The following is a 22,435-nucleotide window of genomic DNA, read 5'->3' as shown; positions in this document are numbered from 1 at the left end:
TATCCAGGAGAACTGACAGTTTCACGATGTGGTTAATCCAAGAGCAATAACAGAATCACAATGTGATTTATCCAGGGGCACCAACAGTAATATGGTGTGATTTCTCCATGAGCACTGATAGTATCACAGTGTGGTTTATTCAGGAACAATGACAGCATCACAGTGTGATTTATACCAGACCACTGACAGTGTCACGGTGTGATTTATCCAGGAGCACTGACAGTGTCACGGTGTGATTTATCCAGGAGCAATGACTGCATCACAGTGTGATTTATCCTGGAGCACAGTCCGTGTCACGGTGTGGTTTATCCAAGAGCACTGACAGTATCACTGTGTGGTTTATCCAGAGCACTGACAGGATCACGGTGTGGTTTATCAAGGAGCACTGACAGTGTCACGGTTTGGTTTGTCCAGTGGCACTGACATTATCACGGTGTAATTTATCCTGGAGCACTGACAGTATCACGGTGTGGTTTATCCGGGAGCACTGACAGTATCACGGTGTGGTTTATCCCGGAGCACTGACAGTATCACGGTGTGGTTTATCCAGGGGAAGTGAGAGTATCACGGTGTGGTTTATCCAGGGGAAGTGACAGTATCACGGTGTGGTTTGTCCAGTGGCACTGACATTATCACGGTGTAGTTTATCCTGGAGCACTGACAGTATCACGGTGTGGTTTATCCCGGAGCACTGACAGTATCACAGTGTGGTTTATCCAGGAGCAGTGGCAGTATCACGGTGTGGTTTATCCTGGGGTACTGACAATATTACGGTGTGGTTTATCCAGGAACGCTGACAGTATCACGGTGTGGTTTATCCAGGAGCAGGGACAGTATCCCAGTGTGGTTTATCCAGGAGAACTGACAGTTTCACCGTGTGGTTTATCTAGGAGCATTGATAGTATCACAATGTGGTCTTTCCAAGGAGACTGACAGTTCCACGGTGTGTTTTATCCAGGGGCACTGACAGCATCCCAGTGTGGTTTATCCAGGAGCAGTGACAGTATCACAGTGTGATTTATCCTGGGGCACTCAGTGTCAGTGATTTATGGAGAGATCAGTGTGCATACCACGGTGTGGTTTATTGAGGCATCAGTGTACATATCACTGAGTGATGTATAGAGAGATCACTGTACATATCATTGTATGGTTTATAGAGTGAACTCTGCACATATAATTGAGTGATTTATAGAGAAGTATTTGAATATATCACTGTGTGATTTATAGACAGATCACTGTACATACCACTGAGTGAGTTACAGAGAGATCGCTGTACGTATCAGTAAGTGATTAATACAGAGATCGCTGCACATATCACTGTGTGATTTACAGAGATGTCGCTGTACAAAGCGCTGATTAATGTATAGAGACATCGCTGCACATATCACTGTGTGATTTATAGAGACATTTCTGTACATATCACTGAGTGATTTATAGAGAGGTCCCTGTAGATATCATTTTGTGATTTATAGAGAGATCGCTGTACATATCACTGTGTGATTTATAAAGACATCGCAGTACATATCCTTGTGTGATTTAGAGTGATCGCTTTACACATTACTGTGAGATTTATAAAGGGATCGCCATACACATCATTGTGTGATTTATAGAGATCGCTGTACAAGTCACTGTTTGATTTATGGGAGGATCGCTGTACATATCACGGTGTGATTTATACAGAGATCTCTGTACATATCATTCTGTGATTCATAGAGAGATTGGTACATATCACTGTGTAATTTATCAAGATATCACTGTACATGGCACTGAGTGATTTATAGAGCGATTTATAGTGATTTATAGTGATTTATACTGATTTATAGAGAGATCATTGTGTGGTTTATAAAGAGACCGCTGCACATATCATTGAGTGATTCATACAAACATAGTAGTACATATCAAAGTGTGATTTATAGAGAGATCACTATACATATCACTGCGTGAGTTATTGAGAGATAGCTGGACATATCATTGTGTGATTTATAGAGATTGCTGTACACATCACTGAGTGATTTACAGAGATATCACTATACATATCAATGAGTGATTTCTGGAGAGATCGCTGTACATATCATTGTGTGATTTATAGAGACATTGCTGCACATATCACGGTGTGGTTTATAGAGAGATCACTGGAGATATCAATCTGCGATTTATAGAGATCACTGTACATATCACTGTGTGATTTATGAAGAGATCACTGTACATATCATTGAATGATTTATAGAGAGATCACTGTGCATACCATTGTGTGAGTTATAGAGAGATCGCAGTACATATCTCTGTGTGATTTACATAGAGATCGCTGTACATATCATTGTGTGATTTATAGAGACATTGCTGTACATATCACTGTGTGATTTATAGAGATATCACTGTATGTATCACTGTGTGATTTATACAGGGATCGCTGTGCATATCACTGAGTGATTTATAGAGAGTTCGCTGCACATGTCACTGTGTGAATTTTAGAGACATCGCTGTACATATCAGTGAGTGTCTTATTGAGAGATCACTGTACATATCACTGCATGCTTTATGGAGAGATTGCTGTACATATCTCTGCATGATTTGTAGAGATATCGCTGTACATATCACTGAGTGATTTATAGAGAGATCACTGTTCATATCACTGTGCGATTTATAGAGACATCGCTGTTCACATCACTGTGTGATTTATAGAGACATCACTGTGCACATCATTGTGATTTATAGAGCGATCGCTGTACATTTCATTGTGTGATATATAGAGAGATCACTGTACATATCATTGTGTGATTTATAGAGAGATTGCTGCATATATCACTGTGTCATTTGTAGAGAGATCACAGTTCATATTACTGTGTGATTTATAGAGAGATCGCTGCACATTTCATTGTGTGATTTATAGAGAGATCGCTGCATATATCACTGTGTCATTTGTAGAGAGATCACTGTTCATATCACTGTGTGATTTATAGAGAAAACACTGTACATATCATTGTGTGCTTTATTGAGTGATCGCTGCATTTATCGCCATGTGATTTATAGAGACATCGCTCTACAAATCACTGTGTGATTTATAGAGGGATCGCTGTACATATCACTGAGTGAATTTTAGAAACATCGCTGTACATATCACTGATTGGCTCATAGAGACATCACTGTACATATCACTGTGTGATTTATTGAGAGATTGCTGTTCATTTCCGAGTCTGATTAATAGAGAGATCATTGTACATATCATTGTGTGATTTCTTTGAGAGATTGCTGTACAGATCATTGTGTGATTTATAGAGTAATTGCTGCACATATCACTGAGTGATTTAGAGAGGCATTGATGTAATATCACGGTGTGATTTATAGAGAGATTGCTGTTCATATCACTGTGTGATTTATAGAGAGATCGCTGTACATATCACTGTGTGAATTTTAGAGACATCGCAGTACATATCACTGTGTGAATTAAAGAGACATCACTGTACATGTCATTGCGTGATTTGTAGAGACATCACTGTACATATCACTGTGTGAGTTATAGAGACATCTCTGTACATATCATTGCATGATTTATAGAGAGTTCGCTGTTCATATCACTGTGATTTATAGAGAGATCACTGTACATATCATTGTGTGATTTCTCGAGAGATCGCTGCATATATCACTGTGTGATTTATAGAGACATCACTGTACATTTCTCAGTGTGATTTACAGAGATATCATTGTTCATATCATTGTGTGATTTATAGAGAGATCACTGTATATATCATTGTGTGATTTTTAGAGAGATTCCTGCACATATCACTGTGTGATTTATAGAGGCATTGCTGTACATATCTCAGTTTGATTTGTAGTTAGATCGCTGTACATTTCTCAGTGTGATTAACAGAGATATCACTGTTCATATCATTGTGTAATTTATAGAGAGATCACTGTATATACATTCTGTGATTTTTAGAGAGATTCCTGCACATATCACTGTGTGATTTATACAGGCATTGCTGTAATATCACTGTGTGATTTATAGAGAGATCACTGTTCTTATTGTGTAATTTATAGAGAGATCGCTGCACATATTTATGCACATATGAGAGATTCCTGCACATATCACTGTGTGATTTATACAGGCATTGCTGTAATATCACTGTGTGATTTATAAAGAGATCATTGTTCATATCACTGTGTGATTTATAGAGAAAACACTGTACATATCATTGTGTGCTTTATTGAGTTATTGCTGCATTTATCGCCATGTGATTTATAGAGAAATCGCTCTAACAAATCACTGTGAGATTTATTGAGGAACTGCTGTACATATCACTGAGTGAATTTTAGAAACATCGCTGTACATATTACTGATTGGCTTATAGAGACATTGCTGTACATATCACTGTGTGATTTATTGAGAGATCGCTGTTCATTTCCCAGTCTGATTAACAGAGAGATCATGGTACATATCATTGTGTGGCTTTTTGAGAGATCGCTGTACATATCATTGTGTGATTTATAGAGTAATCGCTGCACATATCACTGAGTGATTTATAAAGGCATTGCTGTAATATCACTGCATGATTTATACAGAGATCGCTGTTCATATTACTGTGTGATTTATAGAGAGATCGCTGTACATATCGCTGTGTGAATTAAAGAGACATCACTGTACATGTCATTGCATGATTTGTAGAGACATCACTGTACATATCACTGTGTGAGTTATAGAGACATCTCTGTACATATCATTGCATGATTTATAGAGAGATCGCTGTTCATATCACTGTGATTTATAGAGAGATCACTGTACATATTGTGTGATTTATAGAGAAATCGCTGCACATATCACTGTGTGATTTATAGAGGCATTTCTGTACATATCACTGCGTGATTTATAGAGACATTGCTTTACATAACACCGAGTGATTTATAAAGAGATCATTGTTCATATCACTGTGTGATTTATAGGGCGATCACTGTACATATCATTATGGGATTTATAGAGAGATCACTGCCTACATTGTTGTGTGATTTATAGTGATATCGCGCTACAAATCACTGTGAGATTTATAGAGAGCTCGCTGTACATATCTCAGTGTGATTTGTAGAAAGATTGCAGTACATATCTTTGCGTGATTTATTGAGAGATCACTGCACATATCACTGTGTGAATTTTAAAAACATCGCTGCATATATCATTGAGTGACTGTAATATCTCAGAGTGATTTATAGAGAGATCACTGTTCGTATCACTGTGGGATTTATAGAGAGATCGCTGTACATATCACTGTGTGATTTATAGAGAGAATCCTGCACATATCACTGTGATTTATAGAGGCATTGCTGTACATATCACAGTGTGATTTATAGAGACTTCGCTGTACATTTCTCAGTGTGATTTACAGAGATATCACTGTTCATATCATTGTGTGATTTATAGAGAGATTCCTGCACATATCACTGTGTGATTTATAGAGGCATTGCTGTACATATCACTGTTTAATTATAGAGAGATCGCTGCACATATCACTGCGTGATTTATAGAGGCATTGCTGTAATATCACTTAGTGATTTATAGAGTGATCTCTATTCATATCACTGTGTGATTTATAGAGAGATCGCTGTACGTATCACCGTGTGAATTTTAGAGACATCGCTGTAAAAATCACTTTGAGATTCAAAGAGAGATCGCTGATCCTATCATTGTGTGATTTATCGAGATATCGCTGCACATATCACTGTGTGAATTTTAGAGGCATCACTGTATATATCATTGAGTGACTTATAGAGAGATCGCTGTACATATCTCGGTTTGATTTGTAGAGAGATCAATGTACATATCTTTGCGTGATTTATTGAGAGATCACAGTTCATATTACTGTGTGATTTATAGAGAGATCGCTGCACATTTCATTGTGTGATTTATAGAGAGATCACTGTACATATCACTGAGTGATTTATAGAGAGATCACTGTTCTTATCATTGTGTGATTTATATAAAGATTGCTGTACATATCACTGTCTGATTTGTAGAGAGATCGCTGCACATATCACCGTGAGATTTAGCGAGGCATTGTTGTACATGTCACTGAGTGATTTATAGAGGCATTGCTGTACATATCACTGAGTGATTTATAGAGAGATCACTGTTCATATCACTGTGTGATTTATAGAGAGATCGCTGCACATATCACTGTGCGATTTATAGATCATTGCTGTAAATATCACTTTCTGATTTATAGAGACATTGCTGTTCATATCGCTGAATGATTTACAGAGAGCACACTGTTCATATCACTGTGTGATTTATGGAGACATTGCTGTACATAACACTGAGTGATTTATAGAGAGATCACTGTTCTTATCATTGTGTGATTTATAGAGAGATCGCTGCACATATCACTGTGTGATTTATAGAGGCATTGCTGTAATATCACTGTGTGATTTATAGAGAGATCACTGTTCATATCACTGTGTGATTTATAGAGAGATCACTGCACATTTCACTGTGTGATTTATAGATAGAGGTCCGCACATATCACTGTGTGATTTATAGAGGCATTGCTGTAATATCACTGAGTGATTTATAGAGAGATCTCTGTTCATATCACTGTGTGATTTATAGAGAGATCGCTGTATGTATCACTGTGTGAATTTTAGAGACATCGCTGTAAAAATCACTTTGAGATTCAAAGAGAGATCGCTGATCCTATCATTGTGTGATTTATCGAGATATCACTGCACATATCACTGTGTGAATTTTAGAGGCATCACTGTATATATCATTGAGTGACTTATAGAGAGATCGCTGTACATATCTCGGTTTGATTTGTAGAGAGATCGCTGTACATATCTTTGCGTGATTTATAGAGAGATCACAGTTCATATTACTGTGTGATTTATAGAGAGATCGCTGCACATATCATTGTGTGATTTATAGAGAGATCGCTGCATATATCACTGTGTTATTTGTAGAGAGATCACTGTTCATATCACTGTGTAATTTATAGAGAAAACACTGTACATATCATTGTGTGCCTTACTGAGTGATCGCTGCATTTATCGCCATGTGATTTATAGAGACATCGCTCTACAAATCACTGTGTGATTTATAGAGGGATCGCTGTACATATCACTGAGTGAATTTTAGAAACATCGCTGTACATATCACTGATTGGCTCATAGAGACATCACTGTACATATCACTGTGTGATTTATTGAGAGATCACTGTTCATTTCCGAGTCTGATTACTAGAGAGATCATTGTACATATCATTGTGTGAATTTTTTGAGAGATTTCTGTACAGATCATTGTGTGATTTATAGAGTAATTGCTGCACATATCACTGAGTGATTTATAGAGAGATTGCTGTTCATATCACTGTGTGATTTATAGAGAGATCGCTGTACATATCACTGTGAGAATTTTAGAGGCATTGCTGTACATATCACTGTGTGATTTATAGAGGCATTGCTGTACATATCACTGTGTGATTTATAGAAACATTGCTGTACATATCACTGAGTGATTTATAGAGAGATCGCTGCACATATCACTGTGTGATTTATAGAGACATTGCTTTACATAACACTGAGTGATTTATAGAGAGATCATTGTTCATATCACTGTGTGATTTATAGGACGATCACTGTACATATCATTGTGTGATTTATAGAGAGATCGCTGCACATATCATTGTGTAATTTATAGTGACATCGCTCTACAAATCACTATGAGATTTATAGAGAGATCGCTGTACATATCGTGGAGTGAATTTTAGAGACGTCACTGTACATATCATTGAGTGACTTATAGAGACATCGCTGTACATATCCTTGCGTGATTTATAGAGAGATCACTGTACATATCTCGGTGTGATTTGTAGAGAGATCGCTATAGATTTCTCTGTGTGATTTATAGAGAGATCACTGTACATAGCATGGTGTGATTTATAGAGACATCGCTATACATATCACTGAGTGATTTACAGAGAGATCACTGTTCATATCACTGATTTATAGAGAGATCACTGCACATATCACTGTGTGATTTATAGAGGCATTGCTGTACATATCACTGAGTGATTTATAGAGAGATCACTGTTCATATCACTGAGTGATTTATAGAGAGATCGCTGCACATATCACTGTGTGATTTATAGAGGCATTGCTGTAATATCACTGAGTGATTTATAGCGGGATCTCTGTTCATATCACTGTGTGATTTATTGAGAGATCACTGTATATATCGCTCTGTGATTTATAGAGACATCGCTGTAAAAATCACTTTGAGATTCAAAGAGAGATCGCTGATCCTATTATTGTGTGATTTATCGAGATATCACTGCACATATCACTGTGTGAATTTTAGAGGCATCACTGTATATATCATTGAGTGACTTATAGAGAGATCGCTGTACATATCTCGGTTTGATTTGTAGAGAGATCGCTGTACATATCTTTGCGTGATTTATTGAGAGATCACAGTTCATATTACTGTGTGATTTATAGAGAGATCGCTGCACATTTCATTGTGTGATTTATAGAGAGATCACTGTACATATCACTGAGTGATTTATAGAGAGATCACTGTACATATCATTATGTAATTTGTATAAAGATTGCTGTACATATCACTGTATGATTTGTAGAGAGATCGCTGCACATATCACCGTGAGATTTAGAGAGGCATTGTTGTACATATCACTGAGTGATTTATTGAGAGATCACTGTTCATATCACTGTGTGATTTATAGAGAGATCGCTGCACGTATCACTGTGCGATTTATAGATCATGCTGTAAATATCACTTTCTGATTTATAGAGACATTGCGGTCCATATCGCTGAATGGTTTACAGAGAGTACACTGTTCATATCACTGTGTGATTTATGGAGACATTGCTGTACACAAGACTGAGTGATTTATAGAGAGATCACTGTTCTTATCATTGTGTGATTTATAGAGAGATCGCTGTACATATCACTGTGTGATTTGTAGAGTGATCGCTGCACATATCACCGTGAGATTTAGAGAGGCATTGTTGTACATATCACTGAGTGATTTATAGAGAGATCACTGTACATATCATTATGTAATTTGTATAAAGATCGCTGCACATATCACTGTGCGATTTATAGATCATTGCTGTAAATATTACTTTCTGATTTATAGAGACATTGCTGTACATATTGCTGAATGATTTACAGAGAGTACACTGTTCATATCAATGTGTGATTTATGGAGACATTGCTGTACACAACACTGTGTGATTTATAGAGAGATCACTGTCCTTATCATTGCGTACAGCGATCTCTCTATAAATCACACAGTGATATGAACAGAGATCTCTCTATAAATCACTCAGTGATATTACAGCAATGCCTCTATTAATCAGACAGTGATATGGGCAGCGATCTCTCTATTAATCACACAGTGATATGAACAGTGATCTCTCTATAAATCACACAGTGATATGAACAGTGATCTCTCTATAAATCACTCAGTGATATGTACAGCAATGCCTCTATAAATCACACAGTGATATATGCAGCGACATCTCTATATCTGTGTGATTCATAGAGAGATCACTGTACGTATCTCGGTGCGATTTGGAGAAAGATTGCTGCACATATCGCTGTGTGATTTATAAAGACGTCGCTGTAAAAGTCACTTTGAGATTGAAAGAGAGATCGCCGTTCCTATCATTGTGTGATTTATTGAGATATTGCTGCACATATCACTGTGCGAATTTTCGAGGCATCGCTGAATATATAATGGAGTGACTTATACAGAGATTCCTGTACATATCTTTGCATGATTTATAGAGAGCTCGCTGTACATATCTCGGTGTGATTTGTAGAAAGATTGCTGTACATGTCTTTGCATGATTTATTGAGAGATCACTGCACATATCACTGTGAATTTTAAAGACATCGTTGCATATATCATTGAGTGATTGTAATATCTCAGAGTGATTTATAGAGAGATCACTGTTCATATCACTGTGTGATTTATAGAGACATCACTGTACATTTCTCAGTGTGATTAACAGAGAGATCACTGTTCATATCACTGTGTGATTTATAGAGAGATTGCTGAACATATCACTGTGTGATTTATAGAGAGATTCCTGCACATATCACTATGATTTATAGAGGCATTGCTGTACATATCACTGTGTGATTTATAGAGACATCGCTGTACATTTCTCAGTGTGATTAACAGAGAGATCACTGTTCATATCACTGTGTGATTTATAGAGAGATTGCTGAACATATCACTGTGTGATTTATAGAGACATAACTGAAAATATCATTGAGTGACTTATAGAGACTTCGCTGTACATATCACTGCGTGATTTAGAGAGATCGCTGTACGTATCCTGGTGTGTTTTGTAGAGAGATCACGAAACATTTCTCTGTGTGATTTATAGAGAGATCATTGTACATATCATTGTGTGATTTCTAGAGAGATCTCTGTTCATATCACTGTGTGATTTATAGAGAGATCGCTGTACGTATCACTGTGTGAATTTTAGAAACATCGCTGTAAAAATCATTTGAGATTCAAAGAGAGATCGCTGATCCTATTATTGTGTGATTTATCGAGATATCACTGCACATATCACTGTGTGAATTTTAGAGGCATCACTGTATATATCATTGAGTGACTTATAGAGAGATCGCTGTACATATCTCGGTTTGATTTGTAGAGAGATCGCTGTACATATCTTTGCGTGATTTATTGAGAGATCACAGTTCATATTACTGTGTGATTTATAGAGAGATCGCTGTACATATCACTGTGTGATTTGTAGAGTGATCGCTGCACATATCACCGTGAGATTTAGAGAGGCATTGTTGTACATGTCACTGAGTGATGTATCGAGGCATTGCTGTACATATCACTGAGTGATTTATAGAGAGATCACTGTACATATCACTGTGTGATTTATAGAGAGATCGCTGCACTTATCACTGTGCGATTTATAGATCATTGCTGTAAATATCACTTTCTGATTTATAGAGACATTGCGGTACATATCGCTGAATGATTTACAGAGAGTACACTGTTCATATCACTGTGTGATTTATGGAGAGTATTTATGGAGAGAATTTTAGAGGCATCACTGTATATATCATTGAGTGACTTATAGAGAGATCGCTGTACATATCTCGGTTTGATTTGTCAAGAGATCGCTGTACATATCTTTGCGTGATTTATAGAGAGATCACTGTTCTTTATAACTGTGTGATTTATAGAGATCGCTGCACGTATCACTCTGCGATTTATAGATCATTGCTGTAAATATTACTTTCTGATTTATAGAGACATTGCTGTACGTATTGCTGAATGATTTACAGAGAGTACACTGTTCATATCAATGTGTGATTTATGGAGACATCGCTGTACATTACACTGAGTGATTTATAGAGAGATCACTGTTCTTATCATTGCGTGATTTATAGAGATGTCGCTGCATATATCACTGTGTGATTTATAGAGGCATTGCTGTACATATCACTGAGTGATTTAGAGAGAGATCACTGTTAATATCACTGTGTGATTTATAGAGAGATCGCTGCACATATCACTGTGTGACTTATAGAGGCATTGCGGTAATATCACTGAGTGATTTATAGAGAGATCTCTGTTCATATCACTGTGTGACTTATAGAGAGATCGCTGTACGTATCACTGTGTGAATTTTAGAAACATCGCTGTAAAAATCACTTTGAGATTCAAAGAGAGATCGCTGATCCTATCATTGTGTGATTTATCGAGATATCGCTGCACATATCACTGTGTGAATTTTAGAGGCATCACTGTATATATCATTGAGTGACTTATAGAGAGATCGCTGTATGTATCTCGGTTTGATTTGTAGAGAGATCGCTGTACATATCTTTGCGTGATTTATTGAGAGATCACAGTTCATATTACTGTGTGATTTATAGAGAGATCGCTGCACATATCATTGTGTGATTTATAGAGAGATCGCTGCATATATCACTGTGTTATTTGTAGAGAGATCACTGTTCATATCACTGTGTAATTTGTAGAGAAAACACTGTACATATCATTGTGTGCCTTACTGAGTGATCGCTGCATTTATCGCCATGTGATTTATAGAGACATCGCTCTACAAATCACTGTGTGATTTATAGAGGGATCGCTGTACATATCACTGAGTGAATTTTAGAAACATCGCTGTACATATCACTGATTGGCTCATAGAGACATCACTGTACATATCACTGAGTGATTTATAGAGAGATCTCTGTTCATATCACTGTGTGACTTATAGAGAGATCGCTGTACGTATCACTGTGTGAATTTTAGAAACATCGCTGTAAAAATCACTTTGAGATTCAAAGAGAGATCGCGGATCCTATCATTGTGTGATATACCGAGATATCGCTGCACATATCACTGTGTGAATTTTAGAGGCATCGCTGTATATATCATTGAGTGACTTATAGAGAGATCGCTGTACATATCTCGGTTTGATTTGTAGAGAGATCGCTGTACATATCTTTGCGTGATTTATTGAGAGATCACAGTTCATATTACTGTGTGATATATAGAGAGATTGCTGCACATTTCATTGTGTGATTTATAGAGAGATCACTGTACATATCACTGTGCGATTTATAGATCATTGCTGTAAATATCACTTTCTGATTTTTAGAGACATTGCTGTACATATCGCTGAATGATTTACAGAGAGTACACTGTTCATATCACTGTGTGATTTATAGAGGCATTGCTGTACATATCACTGAGTGATTTATAGAGAGATCGCTGCACATATCACTATGCGATTTATAGATCATTGCTGTAAATATCACTGAGTGATTTTTAAGAGACATTGCTGTACATATCGCTGAATGATTTACAGAGAGTACACTGTTCATATCACTGTGTGATTTATAGAGGCATTGCTGTACATATCACTGAGTGATTTATAGAGAGATCGCTGCACATATCACTGTGCGATTTATAGATCATTGCTGTAAATATCACTTTCTGATTTATAGAGACATTGCTGTTCATATCGCTGAATGATTTACAGAGAGTACACTGTTCATATCACTGTGTGATTTATGGAGACATTGCTGTACATAACACTGAGTGATTTATAGAGAGATCACTGTTCTTATCATTGTGTGATTTATAGAGAGATCGCTGCACATATCACTGTGTGATTCATAGAGGCATTGCTGTAATATCACTGTGTGATTTATAGAGAGATCACTGTTCATATCACTGTGATTTATAGAGAGATCACTGTACATATCACTGTGTGATTTATAGATAGATCGCTGCACATATCACTGTGTGATTTATAGAGGCATTGCTGTAATATTACTGAGTGATTTATAGAGAGATCTCTGTTCATATCACTGTGTGATTTATAGAGAGATCGCTGTACGTATCACTGTGTGAATTTTAGAGACATCGCTGTAAAATTCACTTTGAGATTCAAAGTGAGATCGCTGATTCTATTATTGTGTGATTTATCGAGATATCGCTGCACATATCACTGTGTTAATTTTAGAGGCATCACTGTATATATCATTGAGTGACTTATAGAGAGATCGCTGTACGTATCTCAGTTTGATTTGTAGAGAGATCGCTGTACATATCTTTGCGTGATTTATTGAGAGATCACAGTTCATATTACTGTGTGATTTATAGAGAGATCACTGTTCATATCACTGTGTGATTTATAGAGAGATCACTGTACATGTCATTGTGTGATTTATATAAAGATTGCTGTACATATCACTGTGTGATTTATAGAGACATCGCTGTACATTTCTCAGTGTGATTTACAGAGATATCACTGTATATATCATTGTGTGATTTTTAGAGAGATTCCTGCACATATCACTGTGTGATTTATAGAGGCATTGCTGTACGTATCTCAGTGTGATTTGTAGTTAGATCGCTGTACATTTCTCAGTGTGATTAACAGAGATATCACTGTCCATATCATTGTGTAATTTATAGAGAGATCACTGTATATACATCCTGTGATTTTTAGAGAGATTCCTGCACATATCACTGTGTGATTGATAGAGAGATCACTGTTCATACCACTGTGATTTATAGAGAGATCACTGTACATATTGTGTGATTTATAGAGAGATCGCTGCACATATCAGTGTGTGATTTATAAAGAGATCATTGTTCATATCACTGTGTGATTGATAGGGCGATCACTGTACATATCACTGTGTGACTTATAGAGGCATTGCTGTATATATCACTGTGTGATTTATAAAGAGATCATTGTTCATATCACTGTGTGATTTATAGAGAGATCACTGTACATATCGTTGTGTGATTTATAGAGAGATCACTGCATATATCGCTGTGTTATTTATAGAGATATCACTGTTCATATCACTGTGTGATTTATAGAGAAAACACTGTACATATCATTGTGTGCTTTATTGAGTGATCGCTGCATTTATTGCCATGCGATTTATAGAGAAATTGCTCTAACAAATCACTGTGAGATTTATAGAGGGATCGCTGTACATATCACTGAGTGAATTTTAGAAACATCGCTGTACATATCACTATGTGATTTATTGAGAGATCGCTGTTCATTTCCCAGTCTGATTAATAGAGAGATCATTGTACATACCTTTGTGTGGCTTTTTGAGAGATCGCTGTACATATCATTGTGTGATTTATAGAGTAATCGCTGCACATATCACTGAGTGATTTATAGAGGCATTGCTGTAATATCACTGCATGATTTATAGAGAGATCACTGTTCATATTACTGTGGGATTTCTCGAGAGATCGCTTTACATATCACTGTGTGAATTATAGAGACATCACTGTACATATCATTGCGTGATTTATAGAGAGATCGCTGCACATATCACTGTGTGATTTATAGAGGCATTGCTGTACATATCACTGTGTGATTTATAGAGACATTGCTTTACATAACACCGAGTGATTTATAAAGAGATCATTGTTCATATCACTGTGTGATTTATAGGGCGATCACTGTACATATCATTATGGGATTTATAGAGAGATCGCTGCACATATTGTTGTGTAATTTATAGTGATATCGCTCTACAAATCACTGTAAGATTTATAGAGAGATTGCTGGACATATCATTGAGTGAATTTTAGAGACCTCGCAGTACATATCATTGAGTGACTTATAGAGACATCGCTGTACATATCCTGGCGTGATTTATAGAGAGATCACTGTACATATCTCGGTGTGATTAGTAGAGAGATCACTATAGATTTCTCTGTGTGATTTATAGAGAGATCACTGTACATAGCATTGTGTGATTGATAAAGACATCGCTATACATATCACTGAGTGATTTATAGAGAGATCGCTGTTCATATCACTGTGATTTATAGAGAGATCACTGTACGTATCTCGGTGCGATTTAGAGAGAGATTGCTGCACATATCGCTGTGTGAATTTTAAAGACATCGCTGTATATATCATTGAGTGACTCATAGTGAAATCGCTGTACATATCTTTGCGTGATTTACAGAGAGATCACTGTACATATCTCGGTGTGATTTATAGAGAGATCACTGTACCTATCACTGTGTGAATTATAGAAAGATCGCTGCACATATCACTGTCTGATTTATAGAGGCATTGCTGTAATATCACTGTGTGATTTATAGAGAGATCACTGTTCATATCACTGCGTGATTTATAGAGCAATCACTGTACATATCGTGTGATTTATAGAGAGATCACTGTACATATCACTGTGTGATTTATAGATAGATCGGTGCACATATCACTGTCTGATTTATAGAGGCATTGCTGTAATATCACTGAGTGATTTATAGAGAGATCTCTGTACGTATCACTGTGTGATTTATAGAGAGATCGCTGTACGTATCACTGTGTGAATTTTAGAGACATCAGTAAAAATCACTTTGAGATTCAAAGAGAGATCGCTGATCCTATCATTGTGTGATTTATCGAGATATCGCTGCACATATCACTGTGTGAATTTTAGAGGCATCACTGTATATATCATTGAGTGACTTATAGAGAGATCGCTGTACATATCTCGGTTTGATTTGTAGAGAGATCAATGTACATATCTTTGCGTGATTTATTGAGAGATCACAGTTCATATTACTGTGTGATTTATAGAGAGATCGCTGCACATTTCATTGTGTGATTTATAGAGAGATCACTGTACATAGCATTGTGTGATTTATATAAAGATTGTTGTACATATCACTGTGTGATTTGTAGAGAGATCGCTGCACATATCACCGTGAGATTTAGAGAGGCATTGTTGTACATGTCACTGAGTGATTTATAGAGGCATTGCTGTACATATCACTGAGTGATTTATAGAGAGATCACTGTTCATATCACTGTGTGATTTATAGAGAGATCGCTGCACATATCACTGTGCGATTTATAGATCATTGCTGTAAATATCACTTTCGGATTTATAGAGACACTGCTGTACATATCACTGAATGATTTACAGAGAGTACACTTTTCATATCACTGTGTGATTTATGGAGACATTGCTGTGCATAACACTGAGTGATTTATAGAGAGATCACTGTTCTTATCATTGTGTGATTTATAGAGAGATCGCTGCACATATCACTGTGTGGTTTATAGATGCATTGCTGTAATATCATTGTGTGATTTATAGAGAGATCACTGTTCATATCACTGTGTGATTTATAGAGAGATCACTGTACATAGCATTGTGTGATTTATATAAAGATTGCTGCACATATCACTGTTTGATTTATAGAGGCATTGCTGTAATATCAGTGTGTGATTTATAGAGAGATCACTGTACATATCACTGTGTGATTTATAGATAGATCGCTGTACATATCACAGTCTGATTTATAGAGGCATTGCTGTAATATCACTGAGTGATTTATAGAGAGATGTCTGTTCATATCACTGCGTGATTTATAGAGAGATCGCTGTACGTATCACTGTGTGAATTTTTGAGACATCGCTGTAAAAATCTCTTTGAGATTCAAAGAGAGATCGCTGATCCTATCATTGTGTGATTTATCGAGATATCGCTGCACATATCACTGTGTGAATTTTAGAGGCATCACTGTATATATCATTGAGTGACTTATAGAGCGATCGCTGTACATATCTCGGTTTGATTTGTAGAGAGATCGCTGTACATATCACTGAGTGATTTATTGAGAGATCACAGTTCATATTACTGTGTGATTTATAGAGAGATCGCTGCACATTTCATTGTGTGATTTATAGAGAGATCACTGTACATATCACTGAGTGATTTATAGAGAAATCACTGTTCTTATCATTGTGTGATTTATAGAGAGATCGCTGTACATATCACTGTCTGATTTGCAGAGAGATCGCTGCACATATCACCGTGAGATTTAGAGAGGCATTGTTGTACATATCACTGAGTGATTTATAGAGGCATTGTTGTACATATCTCAGTGTGATTTGTAGAGGGATCGCTGTGCCTTTCTCAGTGTGATATTTATAGAGATCACTGTTCATATCATTGTGTGATTTATAGAGAGCTCGTGTTCCTATCATTATGTGAGTTATCAAGATATCGCTGCACATATAACTGTGTGAATTTTAAAGACATCACTGTATATATCATTGAATGACTTATAGAGAGATCGCTGTAATATATTTGCGCGATTTATAGAGAGATTGTTGTACATATCTCAGTGTGATTTGTAGAGAGATCCCTGTACATATCATTATGTGATTTATAGAGAGATCGCTGCACATGCCACTGTGTGATTTATAGAGGCATTGCTGTACATATCACTGTGTGATTTAGTGGCATTGCTGTAATATCACTGAGTGATTTATAGAGAGATCTCTGTTCATATCACTGTGTGATTTATAGAGAGACCGCTGCACATATCACTGTGAATTTTAGAGGCACCACTGTATATATCATTGAGTGACTTATGGAGAGATCGCTGTACATATCTCAGTTTGATTTGTAGAGAGATCGCTGTACATATCTTTGCGTGATTTATAGAGAGATCACTGTTCATATCACTGTGTGATTTATAGAGAGATCACTGCACATATCACTGTATGATTTATAGAGAGATCACTGCACATATCATAGTGTGATTTATCAAGAGATCGCTGCACGTATCATTGTTTGATTTATAGAGACATCGCTGCACATATCACTGTGTGATTTATGGAGAGATCACTGCACGCATCATTGTGTTATTCATAGAGACATTGCTGCACATATTACCGTTTGATTTATAGAGAGTTCACTGTACATATGACTGAGTGATTTGTACATAGATCACTGTACATATCACTGATTTATAGAGAGATCACTGCACATATCATTGCATGATGTATAGGGAGACTGCTGTGCATGTCACTTTGTGATTTATAGAGAGATCGCTGTACATATCACTGAGTGATATACAGATTGAACACCACATATATCACAGTGTGATTTTATAGAGGCAGCATCGTCAATATCTCAATGTGATTTATAGAGGGAGCATTGTCAATATCCCAGTATGATTTATGAAGGTAGCATTGTAAATATCACAGACTGAATCACAGGGGTCACAGTGTTATTTGGCGGAGCCAGTAAGTATCACTGACATTTATAGACTGAGCACTGTAAATATCACTACGTAATAGAGGTGGTGCTGTAGGGTTGCTGTTTGACTTCTAGAGAGGGCATTGTAACTTTCTCAGTATTATTTATAGAGGAAACACTGTATTACCTCAGTGTGATACAGGGTTCTGTTCATATCACAGTATGATTTATAGAGTGATCACTCTGAAAATTAATGGGATTTATAAAGCAAGTACTCCCGGTCTGAATTCCAGCAAGGGTACTGTCGGTGTCACAGTGTCATTTATAAATATCCCAATGAAATTTAGAGAGGTTACTGTAAAGATCAAAGTAGGATTTATGGTGGGGACAGTGTAAATTTCCCAGGGACATGGATTTGATTCCAACCTCAGGCAACTGTCTGTGTGGAGTTTGCACATTTTACACGTGCCTGCGTGAGTTTCCTCCCAGTGCTCCAGTTTCCTCCCACAGTCCAAAGATGCGCAGGTTAGGTAGATTGGCCATGCTAAATTGCCCCATACTATCTAGGATTATGCAGTTACAATAAGTTATCCATAGGAAATGCAGAATGATAGTGTAGAGGGGTGGGTCTGGATGGGATGCTCTTCAGCAGGTCACTGTGGACTCAATGCGTAGAATGGTCTGCTTCCCCAATGTAGGAATTCTATCATTCCATATTCTTTCCACTAAAATGTATTAACTCTCTGGATTTATTGCCACCTTTCATCCAATCTGCCATTCTTGAATGTCTCCCAATGATTTCCCTTTAGGTAGCAGTGTCTTATCAGTCCAGTCCAACAAAGTCACGTTTCAGCTTTATCAATTAGATTGTCCAAAGTTTATTCCTTTATCCGATCTGTCTTTATCCATTAGTGAAACTACTCCAAATCTGACTAGATAATGATTACAAACTGCTCCCCAACAGATATCCTTTCCTCCAGCCCAGCTTCATTCCTTAAAACTAAGCCCTCTTTCAGGGCGCCGGCTAGAAGTTGGCTAAAAATATTCACCTCATTCTATCTGAATTATTAACAGGTTTGTTGAAATGGTCCCATTCTCTTCTTTTTTGCTTCCTGGCATTTTAGCTTTTGTACTTTCTCTTCTATCTCCCTCACAAACTGTTTATGGCTCTATGGCACATTCAGTGTGATTATTACCCCATTTTTGGTCACTGATACAATGTTTGATGATCTTCCTGTCACACCATCCCACTACACAATTATTAGATTTTTTAATTAGATTCCCTACAGTGTGAAAACAGGCCCTTCGGCCCAACTAGCCCACTTCAGCCCTCTGAAGAGTAACCCACCCTTCCCCCTAACTAACGCACATAACTCTACTGGTAATTTAGCATGACCAATTTACCTGACCTGCACATGTTTGGACTGTGGGAGGAAACCAGAGCACCCGGAGGAAACCCACACAGACACGGGGAGAATATGCAAATTCCACCAGAGTCACCTGAGGCCGGAATCAAACCCGGGTCCCTGGCGCTGTGAGGCAGCAGTGCTAACCACTGAGCCACCGTGCTCTTATGAACTTACCTGTTTTATTTTATTCATTTACAGGATGAGGACATTGCTGGCTAAGCCAGCATTTAGTGCCCATCCCTAATTGCCCAAAGGGCAACCACATTGCTGTGGGTCTGGAGTCACATGTAGGCCAGACCAGGTAAGGTTGGCAGCTTCCTTCCCGAAAGAATGTCAGTGAACCACTTGGGTATTTCCGACAAAAAGCAACAGATTCGTAGGCATCATTGGACTCTCAATTCCAGATTATTATTGAATTCAAATTCCACCACCTAACGGATGGGAACATTAACTGGGTTTCTGGATTAAAAGTCCAACAATCATTGGCCATCACCTTCCCTATCCTTTAACCTCCCCCATCTCATCTGAAGACTGTAACCTTTCAGCTATGACACAAACATATCTGTGATATCATAGTCCTACATGATAGTGGGAGCTCTCATCTACCTTCATCTCTTCAATGTACTAACAAATGGAGAATGAGCAGGAGTAGGCCATCCAGCCCTTAAGGCTGCTCCTCCATTTATAATAATAATGGCTGATCTGATTGTAACTTCAAATCTATATTCCCACTCTTGAAAACATCCCCCCCCCTTCCCCCCCACCCCCATCCCACCCTCTCACCCTTTCCTTAATAAGAATCTATCCAGCTCTGCCTTGAAAAATGTTCAAGGACTTTCTTCCACTGCCTTATCAAGAAGACAGTTCCAAAAATTCATGATGGTCTGAGAGAAAACAATTTTACTTTAGCTCTGGTTGAATGGAGGTGGCCTTTTATTTTTAAACGGTGACCCTTAGCACTTGACATCTCGACCTGAAGTAAACTTTGAGGCAAATTCTCTTGGCACCTGCTTTCTTACTTCACTTTCTTCTTTCTTCCAAAACGCACTCACTAACCTTCCATTCCCATTTCTAGCTTTACTTCACTTCCTTCTCTACTCTCTACCGTGAGCTGAAAGCCTCCTGGAAAAGCCAGGTGAGACTACCCTGTTGAAACTGCCCCCCTCCCTCCCACCCAGTCTGGGCTAGCTCCCAGCTCCCACAGAGTGACTTCACGCCTCAGGAGATCTGTACTCTTAGCCCATGTGGCTCCCCTTTCCCCTCCCAGCAGTTATCATTCCCTCTCCAGCTGCAGGTTTTGTAGCTGTCAGGTGATCAACTCCCAATATGTATTGAGTAAAAAGTGAGGACTGCAGATGCTGGAGATCAGAGCTGAAAATGTGTTGCTGGTTAAAGCGCAGCAAGTCAGGCAGCATCCAAGGAACAGGAAATTCGACGTTTCAGGCAAAAGCTTTCCTGATGAAGGGCTTTTGCCCGAAACGTCAAATTTCCTGTTCCTTGTATGCTGCCTGACCTGCTGCGCTTTAACCAGCAACACATTTTCAGCTCCCAATATGTATTCCCTATGATGCTCTGAGACTACTGATCTCAAAGGCAGGACTGCAGGCTGCTCCAGTTGTTAACATGAGGAATCATGGGACTAATTCCAGTGGAGAAGGAGGCTGTTCAGGCCATTGTGCCAGCACTGTCTCTATAATCTCGTCCATCTCTATCATCTAGTGTCAATCTCCTGCCTTTTCCCTCTATCCCTGCACACTATTAATAAAAACTGAAAGAACTATGGATGCTGGAAATCAGAAACAAAAACAGAAATTGCTGGAAAAGCCCAGCAGGTCTGGCAGTATCAGTGGAGAGAAATGAGAGTTAACGTTTCGGGTCCTGTGACCCTTTCGCAGAACTGATGGGAAATGCATTTTCTGTTTGAGATCCTTACAGCCTTGTGGACTCGATATCGAGTTCAATAATCTTGGAGCTTGAGGCACTTTCTTCCATGTCCTTACCCTCAACCCCATATGCCAGGCCTTGTTATTGCATGGTCTGCCATTACACACAAGCTATTGTTAGCCACTAATAACTATTCATTCTCCCAGGCTGACCATTATCATTCCTTTGTCTGTCCAACTGTTTCTCTCTGTTTGGGCTCTATCTCCACCTACCATGTACTCCCTAACCCCTCTCCCACCCTACCGTCTACACAAAAAAAAACAATGTTTTCCTACTTAACATCAGTCCCGAGGAAGGGTCACTTGATCTGAAACATTAACTCTGATTTCTCTCCACAGATGCTACCAAGCCTGATGAGCTTTCCCAGCAATTTCTGCTTTTGCTTCTGATTTCTCAGTATCCGCAGTTCTTTCGGTTTTTAATTGAAGCTTTCTGCTAGTTTAGGACGTAAACAATATTTGATGCACATTCGTAAGCTAGGGTGGAAAATATAACAAAGCCTCATTACAGACACACAAAGAAT

Source organism: Hemiscyllium ocellatum, chromosome 28, assembly GCF_020745735.1.
Source record: "Hemiscyllium ocellatum isolate sHemOce1 chromosome 28, sHemOce1.pat.X.cur, whole genome shotgun sequence".
Lineage (NCBI taxonomy): Eukaryota > Metazoa > Chordata > Chondrichthyes > Orectolobiformes > Hemiscylliidae > Hemiscyllium > Hemiscyllium ocellatum.
The sequence above is the reverse complement of the archived record's forward strand: the minus strand, read 5'-3'. Positions refer to the sequence as shown.